Source organism: Petaurus breviceps, unplaced genomic scaffold, assembly GCF_028583685.1.
Source record: "Petaurus breviceps papuanus isolate PSGF00001 unplaced genomic scaffold, PetGlider_PUasm1.0 90650, whole genome shotgun sequence".
Classification (NCBI taxonomy): Eukaryota; Metazoa; Chordata; class Mammalia; order Diprotodontia; family Petauridae; genus Petaurus; species Petaurus breviceps.
In genome coordinates this window covers 1183133-1196994 of record NW_027187299.1, presented here as the reverse complement: position 1 = coordinate 1196994, position 13862 = coordinate 1183133, and the positions used below count along the sequence as shown (strand labels likewise).

The 13862-nt window shown below is 38.8% G+C and overlaps 1 long non-coding RNA gene across 1 annotated transcript in view; it reads left to right on the top strand.

Moving 5' to 3' along the window:
• LOC138143582 (uncharacterized) overlaps positions 1-437 on the top strand; it is a 91308-nt gene extending 90871 nt beyond the window's left edge. Inside the window, exon 4 of the long non-coding RNA XR_011163735.1 lies at positions 325-437. This is a non-coding gene — a long non-coding RNA (uncharacterized lncRNA). The remainder of the gene's footprint in view (positions 1-324) is intronic.
• The last annotated feature ends 13425 nt before the right edge of the window (positions 438-13862 follow it).

Genomic DNA, 13862 nt, shown 5'->3' with positions numbered 1-13862 from the left:
TGATCATTTCAGAAAAGGGGAGACAGACAGACAGAAACAGAGAGAGAGACAGAGTGAGAGAGAGAGAGAGAGAGAGAGAGAGAGAGAGAGAGAGAGAGAGAGCATTAACACATAGATATTAGGAACACCATCCAATAGGAAGTGGCATGTGACTTGAGCCTTGAAGCTAGGGGTTGAAGAGGCTGTTCGGCACATGTAAGTTTGACATACCAACAGTGTATCTAGGAGATGTCTCCTAGGCAGCTGTCAGTGTCTCTGTCCCAGATTTGTGCTGGTCTTTGTTGTTTTTCCCTAACTCTTTGCCTATTTCCTCTTTTTATCCAGGTGGTCTGTGGCATACTTCCAGGACAGTATTACTTCTGCTGACCCTATCTTCATCCTCATCCAACTCTTCCATTGAAGGCTTCCCCTTCTGACTTTCCTCATAAGAGTATATCTGCTTAATAGGCAATGATATTCCTCCACCCTTTTAATAAATTCTGTTCCTTTTGTTTAAGATATTCTTCTACAGTGATGTTACTACTACTAATGATGACAGTAATTTATATCTATAAAACATTTTAAGGCTTGCAAAATACCATATATATACATATATATATATAATACACACATATACATTAGCTCATTTGATCCCCCAAAACCTGTAACTATAAACGTTATTTAACTTTTATTTTTATAAATATGGAAACTGAGATTCACTAGGTTTAATGACTTATCCAGGGTCACAAAGCCAGTAAGTGTTTGAAGAGAGATACCAACACTGGTTTCCCTGACACCTAGTTCTAAACTCTTCCCACTAGGTCACACTGCCTCCATAATATTCCAACCCCAAATCCTATTCCTCTAATTTCAGTGATACCTGCAAGTCAAATATCCCATCTCCTCCATTCAGATCTCTAGTCCAATCTGTTTTTTATTTATGTTTTGCATATCTGCATATATGTGCATAGGTATCTGAGACCATAGGTTTTACCACTGTCTATCTTTTTGTATATTGTCTCCTGTGAATTACTGGTCCTTTTATTTGCCATATTTATTAAATGCCTTCTATATGAAAGTATTTCCAGTTGGTCCTGGGAATACGCTAATATTCCAGTGCATCTGGGTCCTTATCTATGGAGATAGTCTTACCAGCATTGCAGATTGCAATACATTGAACTTTGATCATCCTATATGATTATCAACAATGTCTTCCCATGAATTCACCACGTGGTGAAAATCTGCTGAACATACTAGGGGCCTTCCTTACATTCTCTTAACATTTTGTGGATACCAATGGAGCATGAAGGTTATTCATTGATTGTCCCTTGGTCTAATCATGTGTCCAACCCATCTTTTTTTGGGAGGAAAGAGGGATATTACATTCCTCTAGTAACATTATACCATTTCTTTCTCATCCTTCCTCACTTGTAATACAGACTGCTCATGCCTGCTATGTGCCTCTTCACTGCCTTTTGATTGATTCTAAATCTAAAATTTTCAGAGACTGTAGTATTTTATGACTTGCAATACAATATCATAAGAAGAATATAGTTTTTACTTAGATAGGTCTTTGTTTCAAAGAGAAACTTGGGGGTCATTAAAATAGTGGTACAATTTCTAACACATTTGTTAATCGATTTTTAATTGAAAGGCAATCCAATCTGTTTTCTTCCTTCTGCTCAGTTCTGGGCCCAGTTCATCATCTACTTTCAGAGTCTATCAAGATATATGCACTAGGGGAAGATAGGTGGTACAGTGGATAGACCACTTGCCCTAGAGTCAGGAAGACGAGTTTAAATCCAGCCTCAGATACTTACTAGCTGTGTGACTCTGGGCAAGTCACTTAACCCTAATTGCCTCAAAAAAATGTATACACTGATAAATGAGTCCTACAATCCCAACTATATAGTAGAGTCTGAATAATAAACTTTGTTCTGACTCTGAGCAAGTCACATAACCCTAATTGCCTCAAAAAAAAAATGTATGCACTGATGAGTGAGTCCTACAATCCCAACTATATAGCAGAATCTGAATAATAGACTTTCTTCCTCCACTTGGTTTTTCTTGCATGGTTAATTAGGTCAAACTCTTTCAATGATTGTGGATCTCATTGCAGAGATGGCTTTGCAGTGTTCTAGGGCTTGATGTAATGACCACAGTATCATTTGCAAACAGAAACATCTGTAGGACCTCTTCATCCTTACAGAATCCCTTTTCTATGTAGATTTTACACTGATCTCATCCATGAAAATAGAAAACTCCTTTGACAAGCAAACTCCTCCCCATTCCATGCCTGGATTGATATTAATTATCTGAGGCTAATCTCTATTGATATGTATTTCAAGGAATTTTGAATTATTTTAACATATGTTTGATAATCTGTCTTGTTGGAGGACAGTCCATAAGGTAGTATTTTTTTCTACCAATTCTCTACCAATTAAAGTACCTTTTAAAAAAGTTAACAAACCCTAAGCAGAGTGGGGTCTTGTATTTTCTACACATTTCAGTCAATTGTGTGCTTGTGAAGACATGGTCTCCTCTGAAATATTGCTTGCAAAACCCTATCTGTTCCCTTCTAATACCCTCATCAAATCTGTCCTTTATCTCTGTGGAGATTATTCTCATAAATTTTGGTATAGATTGGAAAGTAGGCATGTGGGTCAGGTTATTTGGTATTCTGTGCCCCTTTTTGTGAATAATAAGATCTAATTTTTTCCCTGCTTTTGGGTTCTTCCTCTTGTTTCATATCCATTGGAAACTAATCCATCACACTTTTTCTGTGTGTGTTTATCCTAGTCTACATGCTTTTCATGTCTTTTTTTCCCTTCAGTATCATTTTCACTTCCTCAGAGAGCACATCTGGGCCTGTGCATAATATGGTTAGAGTGCACATGAGGTGGTTCCATTGCCCTTGATGATAAAAAAAAAGGTTGGTTAAAGAATTCTTTACAGATCTTCTCCATTTTTATCTGTTGCTTGTTCTCTTTTCAGTTTCATCCTCATATGCCCTTGGGATGACAGGGTTTAGCCAGGCCTCCTGCCAAGCTTTCTTAAAACCCTGTTTGTTTTTATCTCTTCATTTTATGACTTCTTGTTTTATGAGATGCTTTTACTCCTGATCATCCTATTTTTCTTTGGAAGATTTTACAAATTAATTTAGAAACTAAACTTTTTGGCACTGGAGATACAAGATAAAAATGGCTGATGTACCTTTTCTTCCGCTCCACAGCAGTTACAGGATTCCTGATCAGATTTGTAAGAGTATAGGCAAATATATTTAGGGAAATCTTGAAAACATAATAATAGACTCCCTCCACTCCACTTATTTTCTCGCTGTATAATCTCAATATCCTCACTAGCCTCTCCTCCTTTCCTCCAAAGGCAAAAATAAATGACTTTCTCTTCCTAAATTAATCTGTTTACATGTGCTGTCAGTATGATCCCAGCCCCTCTCCCCATGGCTTTTATCTACTGATTCTTTTTATAATTTTCTAATTCTGAACTTAAAAAGCATTTTAAAGAACATTTACAGCATATACAGTGCATAATACAAAAAGAGAATTCTACATGAAACTATGAATCTCCATTTCATACTACTTGCTTTTCTTTTGAAGATTCTGAAGATCACCTGGCAGGATAAGATACCAGACTCTGAATTCATTTCTCAAACTTAACTGCCAAGCATTCAAACTCTATTTTAGAGAGAAAAATTCTGACGGCTGACCACAATGTTAAAATGCAAAATGTACACTTGCCAAAAAGACTATTTTATGGAGAACTCACAAAGGGCAAGTGCTTACATGGTGGTCAGAAGAAGTGATACAAAGACACTCTCAAGGTCTCTCTTAAGAACTTTAGAATTGGGGCAGAATCAAGATGGCAGAATAGAAATAGGACTTATGCAGGGCTCCAGCTTCCACCTCCCCCAATTCATGTAAAAGGGGACTTTGAACAAACTTTGGAGCTACAGAACCCACAAAATGACACAAATAAGCTAACCTCCCACTGAGGACAGCCCGGCAGGCAGCAGAAATCAGTCAGCACACTGTTCTAGGAGCCAAGCCCAGCCCCACGGGTGCCGGAAGTTTTAGCCCCAGGGCAGGCCTGACCAACCACCAGCTGGAGGGACTTCAGATCACCAGCAGCTGTGGCAGTTTCCAGAATTATCAACTAATAGATGCTAAGGACAAAGTGAGAGGTCAGTGTAGTGTGGACTTTGGGATCCAGTAGTTGGCAGTGCAGTCAGGCTTTGCCCCCGGGGCAAGAAGCTGCTGAGGAACTAGGGCCCTGCAGCCACCCCCACATGGCAGCTTTAGCTCCTGGCCTGCACAGTGTAGGGGGATCAAGTGACTAATCTGAGGGGTAATCACTCTTGCTTTGACCTGCTTGGATCTGGATTGCGGTCTAGGGTGGAGGGCTTGGGGTGTGCGACCAGCTTGCCAGAGGGTGTGGAGGCTTCAGAGAGGGCACCCAACTAATACCTTCAGCAGCTGAGAAAACCCCAGCGTTTGGGATGAAGCTCCCTTGTCTGGTGGCAGAGTCCTATTGTGGCAAAAGGCCCAGGGGTCAAATGACTGAGTGGCAAAATGATCAGGCAAATGAAGCAAAATAAACAGAGCACCCCAACTTTATACTCCTATTTTGGCAACAAAAAGGATTCAAAGCAAGGAACAGGAGGAAGACAGTGAAGTCAGAACTCCTGCACCAAAAGCTTCGAAGGAAAATACGAGCTCGTTACAGGCCATAGAGGACCTTAAGAAGCAGATGAGAGAAGTGGAGGAAAAATTAGGAAGAGAAATGAGAACAATGAAAGAAAATTACAAAATGAGAGTCAACAGCCTGACTGAAGAAAATCAAACCTTAAAAAATAGACTAACTCAAATGGCAAAAGAGGCTCAAAAAGACAATGAGGAGAAAAATGCCTTAAAAAGCTGAATTTGCCGGATGGAAAAAGAATCTCAAAAGCTCACCAAGGAGAGTCATTCCTTCAGAATTAAATTGGAGCAAATGGAAGCTAATGAGTTTATGAGAAATCAAGATGCTGTTAAACAGATCCAAACAAATGAAAGAGTAGAAGGCAATGTGAAATATCTCATGGGAAAAACCACTGACCTGGAAAATAAATCCAGGAGAGATCATTTAAAAATTATTGGACTACCTGAAAGCCATGATCAAAGAAAGAACCCAGAAATCATCCTCCAAGAAATTCTCAAGGAAAACTGACCTAAAGTTTTAGAACCAGAGGGCAAAGTAGAAGTTGAAAGAATCTACTGATCACCTCCTGAAAAAGATCCCAAAAAGAAAACTCCTAGGAATATTATAGCCAGGTTCCAAAATTCCCAGATCAAGGAGAGAATATCACAAGCAGCCGGGAAGAAACAATTTGAATATTGTGGAAACACAATCAATATAACACAGGATCTGGCAGCTTCTACACTGAGGGATCGAAGGGCTTGGAATATGATATTCTGGAGGGCAAAGGAGCTGGGATTAAAACCAAGAATCACCTACCCAGCAAAACTGAGTATCATGTTTCAGGGGAAAATATGGTCATTCACTGGAATAGAGGACTTTCAAGCATTCTTGATGAAAAAAACAGAGTTGAATAGAAAATTTGACATTCAGATATAAGAAGCAAGAGAAGCATGAGAAGGTAAACAGGGAAAAAAATCATAAGGAACTTATCAAAGTTGAACTGTTTATATTCCTACATGGAAAAATGATCATTGTAACTGATGAAATTTTTCTCAGTATGAAAACAGTTGAATGAAATATATATGTCTATATAGGAGGGTATATGGCATATAAATATATAAATACATATGTGAATGTGTGTATATATGTTTACAGGTATACATAGAGTGCACAGGACCAATTTAATAAGAAGGGATGATACTTAAAAGGTGAAATTAAAAGGTGAGAGAGGAATATAATGAGAGGAGATGGAGAGAGGCAGAATGGGGTAAACTATCTCATATAGAAGAGGCAAGGGAAAATGGTTACAATGGAGGGCAAGAACAGGAAGGCAAAAAAGCAAAACTTTATTCTCATTGAATTTGCCTCAGGGAGGGAATGACAAACACACTAAATAGGGTATCTCACCCTACAGTAGAGTAGGGGGGGAAGAGGATGAGAGGGGGAATGATGGAAGGGAGGGCAGACTGGGGGGGGAGGGAAGTTGGAAGTACCCACTTTTGAAAAGGGACAGGATCAAAGTAGAGAATAGAACAAGTGGGAGGTGGGATAGGAGGGAGGGAAATATAGTCAGTCTTTTACAATATATCCTTTACAATATATCCAAAACTATGGAAATGTTTTGTATAGCGACACATGTACAACCTATACTGAATTGCTTATCTTCTCAGTAAGGGTGGGTGACAAGGGAGGGAGGGAATGAATCCAGAATTCAAAGTTTTAAAATCAAATGTTTAAATATATATATATATATATATATATATACACTCTTATTAATACTATTTTACATGTAATTGGGAAATAAGATATACAGGCACTGGTGCATAGAGATCCACCATGCCCTACTGGAAAAGTCAAAGGGGGTATGGGAGACAGCAGATTGGAAGAGGGGATATCCTGTGGGACTGCTATTTTGGGGCAGTGGGTAGGGGAAAAATGGTGAATATCTGGTGGAAATGAATGATATAAACCAGAAGTTAATAAAGCATTAGAAAAAAAAGAACTTTAAATTGATCGTGTGACATGGAAGACACTGGTACAGGACTGCTCAGCATGGTGTGTCCACATCAGAGAAGTGGCTGTGTTCTATGAGCAAAGCAGGATTGGAATAACTCCAAAGAAACGCAAGTTGCACAAATTTATAGAATCCTCTCCAAATGTTCACATGGACTATTTGTACCAACCTGTGGTAGAACATTCCAAGCTCATATTGGTCTGATCTGCCACAGTTGGATACACTGAAATTTGACTCTGGCATAGTGATGTCATTTTGGTCCTTTTCGAGAATGAAGGACAACAACCATCCAATATAATACATTCTGTCCTGATTATTATCTGTGCTCCCTTCTGAACTTTCTTCTATTCTTTTTTATGCATTTTAAAAAATTACAATGGGGAACAGCTAGGTGTCCCAGTGAATAGAGCACCATCCCTGGGGTCAGGAGGACCTGAGTTCAAATCTGGCCTCAGACACTTAACATAAAAACTAGCCATGTAACCTTGGGTAAGTCACTTAACCCCAATTGCCCTCCAAAAAGCAAAAAAAAAATTACAATGGTCCTCTTTTTTTTGACATCACTATTACCAACTCCCTCCCTGACGACATAAAGAAAGTCATTTATAATAAATAAATTAGTATGGTCAGGCAAAATGACCCCACAGTGACCATGTTAAAAAAATCACCTTTCTGTCAAGAGGTAGGTAAATATGCTTCATCATAAGTTCTCAGGATACTTAGTTGATCAGACTTCTTAAATCTCTCAAAGTTGTTTTTATTTACCATATTGTCCTTGTATAAAGTGTTCTGATTCTGCTTATTGCCTTCTGAGTCAGTCACTAGACATTTCTTATGGAGCAATAATGTTCCACTGCATTCAGATGCCATAATCTAAGGTACCCCTCTTACATGATAATTATTATTATTTTTTCCTCTTTTAACCTCCTCTTCAGAATCAGGAAGTTTGGTTTGTTTGGGACTGTTCCCTTCCTGGTATTATCCTCCCTCAAACCCAACCCCCATCCTCATGATTTGCCTGTTGAATGTGATGTTTTTCTTCATCAAACGGTGTTTGTCTTCAACCTTCCTTTGTCTTTTTCAGATAAGAGTGAGGTTTAACTGATAATTCCTCAATGTTTTTGCCTATTTTTCTTCTCATGCACCCCAATTATTAGAGACAGCAAGTTGTATTCCATTCTTCATCCTTTCTACATTAGTGTATTCTTCTTTTTACCCTCTTTTCTCTTTCTCCTCAGAGCAGAACAAATTTACCCTCAAGATCTCTATTTTTCTTAGATTTAACTCTTTAATGCCTTTCAAAGATATTAATATTCTGATGAGAACCTGTTTCTAAATTTCTTTGGACTATTGTATTTGTATTTCAAAATTGCTACTCAGTTCTGTTTTTTATCTCATCAGAGAAGTTTGAAAGTCCTCCTTTTCCATTAAAATTCCATTTTCCTCCTAAATTATATTATACAGGTTTCAGGTTAAGCTATTCTTGGTTATAAATCTTATGTCTTACCTTAGGAATATTGCTTTCCAAGATCTTCTCTGACTTTAAGTAGAAGCTGCCAAGTCTTACGTGATCCTGATTATAGTTTTTTATACTAGAACTCTTTTCTGGATACTTGCAGTATATTATCTTTTACATGGAAGCTTTGGATTTTGGTTATGATATTCCTGGCATTTTTCCTTTGGTGATTCCTTTGGTTATAGGTAGAATTTTTCTTTCTTTACTTTGTTCTATGAGACCAGAGTTCTAATAGATTTGGACAGTTTTCACTTATGATTTCTTAAAATAGAGTGTTCAGAGTTTTTGGCGGGGGGTTTATCTCTTTAGGGGGATGACTATGTCATGGTTTTCAGGAAGTCTTAAGTTATTTCTCCTGTATCTATTTTCTAGTTCAGTCAGATATTTTATGTTTTCCTCAATTTTTTCAATGTTTTGATTTGTTATAACATTTCTCCCTGTCTTCTATTATCATTGATTTCTGTTTGGTGTATTCTTGTGTTTAGGAAATCCATTTCTTAGGTAAGGTTTAACAATTTTTCTCCTAAACTTCTTCTAAGTCTCACTTTAAAAAATACATTAGTTTCCTTTTTTATCTTTTTTCATATTTTTCTTGTGGAAAATCCATTTTTCCCTTTGAGTTTCTACTTACACTTGTTATGGCAATAGATTTCCAATAATTTTGGGTACTTGTGGGTGTTTTCTTTGATTTGCTCATCTTTCTAGCCTTAGTTCTGAACTGGAACTTTATTCCAGAGTAAGACTCCACCTTTCCTCACTCCCTCACTCTTACCCTGGGACACCCAGGTTCTTACTCTGACCTCCACCTTCTAGGATTAGCACCATGCCCTCCCCTCATTTTTGAGGCTCAGAGTCCTAGATGCTAAGGGCCCTCTCTGATGTTTCAGGACCAAGTATTAGGTATCTCAGAGCCCTTTGGCTTATACTATCCTGTTCTAAGTACATTAGCACCAGAACACTGTGGCACTCTGTTGGTCAGGATGAAGCTCTGCTCTCCAGTGCCTGCCAAATCCTAGAGTTTTCTGTCTATCTCAGGAAGCCCTCTGCTAATGCTGTATCAGGACATGGAGCCATATTTAAATGTTTCCTGTCTCTGGTCTCATAGGGAGGTTCTGGCACTGGCTTTGCTGGGGGATAAGGGGATAAGGGAAGGGCAGGCAGGACTATACTATTGCCTGTGGGTTTCTGGATGACTTTTAAGCAATTCTAGGGTGGAATATACCACTTAATATAGTTTCTTATTGGATTTCTTGGTCATTATTTGTTATGGTACAAACTTCATGGTTTTGCTTGGGAGCTATGGGAACTAAGAGGCCTGCATCCACTTGAGGCAGCCATTTTTGGTAGAAACCCTCTAACAGCTACCTGCTCCATTGATTATTCTTTCTCTCTCATAAGTCTTCAGTTTCTCCCTCTCTTCTGACTCCTTCTCAACTTTCATACATGCTCAGAAATCCACTATCCTAGAAATGTCTTTGACCCTACAACCACCTCAAAGTATTGACTGATTTCTCTTTTTCCTGATACTCCCAAACTCACAGGATCCTAGGGTAATAGATTTAGAGTTAGAAGCACCATGGAGCCCAACCTTTTCATTTTACAAATGGGGAAACTGATGTAAAAGGGGTTAGATGAGTTGCCCAGGGTCATACAGTTAATAAGTGTCTGAATCAGGTATTGATCCCAGATCTTTGTAGGGAGAATAGTCTATATTCACTGTCTCCACTTCTCTACCACTCATTTATACCTGATTTCTTTTCTCATCACTCTACTGAAATACTGCTTCTGAGTTTCTCTCAAGGTCACTTCCATTCTCCTTATCACTAAATCTAATACCTTTTCTTCTAAACTTTCTATTTGACTTCTTCAAGGAATATGACACCATGAACCACTGTACTCTTGCTACATATCTTCACCTAGACATCCCACTGGCAAAAAACCTGAAAATCACTAAAATTATATTTGTTGTCTTCCATTCTAATCCTTCCATGTCTGCTAATGGTACCACCATCCATTCAATCACCTGTCTTATAACTTCAGAGACATCATTGAACCTTTCTTCTCTCTCACTTCACATTTTCAACCTTTTGTCAAGTTCTGTTGTTTCTATTCCCACAATCTCTCCCACCTTTCTCTTTATCCCCATTCTGACCACACCTGCTCAAGTCTTCATCTCTTCCCACCTATATCTTACAATTGCCTACTAATTTATATTCCTGCCTTCAGTCTATCCCCATTCCAATCTATCCTCCATACTACTATCTGTTTAATTTTCCAAATAACAATAATAAGTAGCATTGATATTAAACTTTGAGGTCTGCAAAATATTTTCCAATATTAATATATTTCATCCTCACAATAACCCTGGGAGGTAGGTACCTCATTATACAACATTATGATCATATGGTTGAAATACTTCAATAGTTCTACATTGTCAACCAAATAAAGTTTAATCTTCTAATTTGGTCATTCAAAACCCTTACAGGCTCCACTGGAAAAGGGTACTAGATATAGAATCAGACACCTGGGTTCAAATCACAGCTCTGACGATTAACAAGTTTGTGACCTTGAGCCAGTCACTTAACATCTCTTGACTTAACTCTTAACTTAGCATCTCGTAGCTTAACTCAGCCCCCTTACCTGTAAAACGAGGGAGTTGGTCTAAATGATCTGTAATGGATCCTTTTAGCTTCCAACCTTTACTGTCTCTTCTCATCCTTTCCTCCTTAGACTATTCTCCAAATCATACTAATCTCTTGCCCCTGTTTTCATTTTAACCTCTACCATCTCTGTGACTTTGCTTTTTGAAAAAGACTCCCTCTCACCTCCACATGTTAAAGTTCCTGCCTTTCTTTAAGACCTTAATTAGATACCATGTCCTCCAAGATAGTTTTACCATAACCCCCTCCATTGCCCTTCTGTGAAAGTGATCTTGCCCTCCTCAAATTTCTCTTAGTATTTTGTCTGCCTCTGCTTTGACCTTATCACATTATATTTTGCATTATATTTACTTTTGTGTCTTGTACCACTCCTTACCCCCAACAATAGACTGTAAGCTCTTTGAAGGAAGAGATGCTGGGTATTTTTTTTTTGCATTCAAAATTCCAGCAGAGAATTTAAAAGGTTTTATTTAATTGAATAAAGATGAATTTAGTTGAATCGTATATTACTGATTTAGGGAGATCAGGGCAGGCTTCCTAGAAGAGTCAAATTTTAAATAATGGATAGAAATGAAATTAAATGGAGGGGAGGAAGGTAAGAATAGTTCACACATTGAGAACAGTATGAGCAGAGATATGGAAGGTGAGAAAGTGCAGGGCAGGTGTGGAAAGACAGGAAATATTCTAATTTGGCTGAAGCTTAGGTCTCTGAGGGGATAAGTATGAATTAAGACTGGAAAAAGATGGGCTTTTGCCAGATTGTGGGACTCTTTGAATGTTAGGCAAGGATCTTGTAATTAAGAGATATTCCAAGTTTGCATGAGGAATGACATGGTCAGGACAAACCTTAAGGGAAATGTCTCAGGGGCGGCCAGGTGGCTCAGCAAGTAAGAACACCGGCTCTAGTGTCGGGATGACCTGGGGATCAAATCCGGGCTCAGATACTCAGCACCACACCCAGAAATAACTGGCCGTGTAACCTTGAGCAAGTTACTTAATCCCGATTGCTTTAAAAAAAAAAAAAAAAAGGAAATGTCTGACTGGGAATAAGGATCAAAGGATCATAAAGCTGGAGCAGGACAGTATGATAAAAGGTTATACAGTCTAATCCCCTCCTTTTACAGATGAGGAAACTGAGCCCCTGGAAGGCTGAATGACTTCCCAGAGATGGGGTTTGAGTCTAAGTCCTCTAAATCTTTGTTCTTTCTATTATAACTAGGGACACTTAGTTGGTGCACTGGATAGAACGTCAGGCCTAGAGTCAGGAAGACTCATCTCCTTAAACTCAAATATGGCCTCAGATACTCACTAGCTGTGTGACCTTGGGCAAGTCACTTAATCCTGTTTGCCTCAGTTTCCTGATCTGTAAAATGAATTGGAAAAAGGAAATGACAAATCACTCCTGTCTCTTTGCCAAGAAGACCCCAAATGGGTTCACAAAGAGTCAGATACCACTGAATAATAACAACTGCTACAATTTGACAAATGAAGGAAGGAGAGAGCAGAGACAGGAAGACTTTGCATTTATCTAGACGGTTGGCAATAAGGCCTTGTTAGATCAGTGACAGCAAGAACAAGAGCAGAGGAGAGATGACAGAGATATTGAAAAGGGAGAAGTGAGAGTACTGGATAGGATATGAGGCAAAGGAGAGGACAGAGGAAAAGATGACCTAAGGTTTCAAACATAGGAAATTGGAAAATCGCATTGCCTCTGAGAGAAATAGAGAAGTCTGAAGAAGAAGCAGGCTCATAGAATAAAAATAAATTCCTTTTTGTACATTCCAGGATTAAGGGGCTAGAGGGACATATAGGTAGAAACATTCTGTAGGCACTTGGAAGGGCATCTCTCAAACTTAAAAGCAATCAAGGCAGAAAAAAATAAATTTCATTATCAGAGGTAATAACTTGTAATGTATGAGATAGCCAACAAAGAAAGCAGAGAAATTAGCAGAGAAGAAGGCCATAAATAGAATCCTGGGGGAGCATCCATCTTAGGTGATCAGAAAGAAGACAGGGAGTCAGTGAAGAAAAGAGTGAAGAAGGAGAATCAATGCAGAAAAAAAACACGAAACTGGAAGCATCAAATCTGGAGGTATTGGGCCAGAGTTCAAATTCTGACTTTGACACTTGGGATCATAGGATAACAGATTTAGAGCTAAAAAGGATCTGAGAGGCCTTCAAATCCAACAACCTCATTTTCAGATTGGGAAACTGAGGCACAGAGAGATCATAGAGCAAGTGTTTAAGGTTGGACTGGAACCCAAGCAGTTCAGGCTTCAGATCCAGCACTATCTTCCCACATTGTCTTTACCACTACACCATGTCACTCATTGGCTGTGTCACTTTGGACAAGTCACTTCAACTTTATGGGGCTCAGTTTCATTATCTATTTGGATCAGATGACTAATGAATTCTCTTTCAGCTCTGGACTAAAGAAACAGAGAAGGGGTGATTAGAAAGGTAGGAGAAAAACCAGGGGGAAATGGTGTCTCAGAAGCCAAAGAAGGGAGCATTCAGGAGGTGGGGGAACTCAGTAGTACAAAATGCTACATAGAAATCAGAGTACTGAAGAACAGTCATTTGATTTAGCAACTGGAGTAACTGGCAATCTTTCAAAGAGTAGTTTCAGAAGAATGATGGGTGCAGAGGCTGGATTATAAAAAGTTAAGGAAAGAGTGGAGGCAGCAAGTATAAGCTAATTCTTTCAAGAGTTTTGGTCATTAGGGGAGGAGAGACAGAGAAATAGACAGAGAGAGAGACAGAGAGAAAGACAGAGAGAGAAAACACAAAGAGAGACAGAGATATAGAGAAAGAAAGAAAGAATCAGAGAGAGGGAAAGACAGAGAGAAAGATGGGGAGAGACACAGTGAGAAAGACAGAGAGAGAGAGAGAAAGAGACAGAGAGAGAAAAAGACAGAGAGAGAAAGAAAGATGGGGAGAGACGCAGTGAGACAGAGAGAGAGAGAGAGAGAGAGAGAGAGAGAGAGAGAGAGAG